This window comes from Pan troglodytes, chromosome 1 (assembly GCF_028858775.2).
Source record: "Pan troglodytes isolate AG18354 chromosome 1, NHGRI_mPanTro3-v2.0_pri, whole genome shotgun sequence".
Lineage (NCBI taxonomy): Eukaryota > Metazoa > Chordata > Mammalia > Primates > Hominidae > Pan > Pan troglodytes.
Genome location: NC_072398.2, coordinates 50,780,980 through 50,782,500, shown reverse-complemented (window position 1 = coordinate 50,782,500; position 1,521 = coordinate 50,780,980). Strand labels below are relative to the sequence as shown.

Here is a 1,521-nt window from a genome sequence, read left to right as displayed (position 1 = left end):
AAAATGAAAGCTATATCTATTCTAAACCTTATTTAGACATTGGTACCAGTTACCCAGGTGAAAATATGGAGTAACTTTGTTTTGTGTGGTAAGGTTTAGGAATGGTGGATGAAGGGTATCTCTATATAAATAAAGTGCTCAACAATGTGCAATGATTGTAAATTTAGTAAGATATTACAGCCATTTCATGAATGCTTTACCATTCAACATAGTATCTATTACAAAACACCTTTCTTGTATCCATATACTTCAGGTGTTGCTGTTAACATTTACTATGATATTTATTTTAACCAAAATGTTACTCACATTAAATGTTTATTCTTTAAAATGAATGTATTATGTTTTTAACCCACAAATGCATACTTAACCTGTGCCTCATATTTCAATAGTACTGTAATATGGACATCTTTTGTGAAATACTTTTATTTTGTTATGCTTTAAATATACATACAAAAAGATTTCTGTTATTAGCTTTGAAAATTGTATAATATCCTAATATAAACAAAAATATAAAAATAAAAATGAATACAGTAAAATGTCTGGGTATCTATGATTTTTTCCCCTAAAGTCTTCCATTTTTTATTTTACTTAATACTTAATGTACAGAAACAGTTCTTACGCATTTTCATAACTTTGCCATTTTGGAGAAGCTTAAGAATTGGAATAGACAAGGGTGATAACAGAGATTACACGAATCCTAAAAAGTAGTTTTATCAACATGCATTAAACTAAGGACATCTTCAGGACATCATTTTCTGTTTTTGAATGAGAAACGTTTTCTAAAAGGTTAAAAAAAAAAAAAAAAAGGAATATTAATCTTACTGCTTTGAATCTTTAGAGCAGGGGTGTCCAATCTTCTGGCTTCCCTGGGCCACATTGGAAGAATTGTCTTGGGCCACACATAAAATGTGCTAAGACTAACAATAGCTGATGAACTAAAGAAAAAATAGCAAAAAAAACCTCATAATGTTTTTTAAAAGTTTACAAATTTGTATTGTACTGCATTCAAAGCCATTCTGGGCCGCATGTGGCTCATGGGCTGTGGGTTGGACAAGCTTGCTTTAGAGTCTAAAATTTACATGACAGATTCAATTCCTGTCATTGTAATGGGCTGCTAAGAATGTTACAGATGGTTTATGTTGAGTGTTACCTTCACATAATAAATGAAGGTTACTGCTATACCTGAAAACGTGAGTCTGAAAGATCTTAGCGGGATGAAACCTACCAGACTGGTGGTACAGTGAGTGGATATACCTTACACATCAGAATTATATTCCAAATATACCGTCATGAAGAATGACCCATTTTGTAATAATTTTAGTCACAAGACAGTGGGGCTAGTTATGAATTTTTATTTCAAAAAAGTATACTTGTTTTTAGGCATATATGCTTAAATGTATTAATTGCTACAGCTGTAAGTACCATTAAATTGATGCAATTACTTTTTAAAATCAGAATGATGACATTATTAACAAAGACAACTGCAGTGAATCCCTTGAGTTATCGAAAGACTTCCATGAA

The 1,521-nt window shown here is 31.2% G+C and overlaps 1 protein-coding gene across 5 annotated transcripts in view; it reads left to right on the top strand.

Moving 5' to 3' along the window:
• Window positions 1–536, top strand: part of NEK7 (NIMA related kinase 7) — a 165,214-nt gene extending 164,678 nt beyond the window's left edge. For all 5 annotated transcript variants that reach the window (XM_001139810.8, XM_016935078.4, XM_063794003.1 and 2 more), the window contains one exon: window positions 1–536. This exon is cut by the window's left edge and continues 2,477 nt beyond it. The gene's annotated coding sequence lies outside the window, so the exon portion shown is untranslated.
• Window positions 537–1,521: the final 985 nt, after the last annotated feature.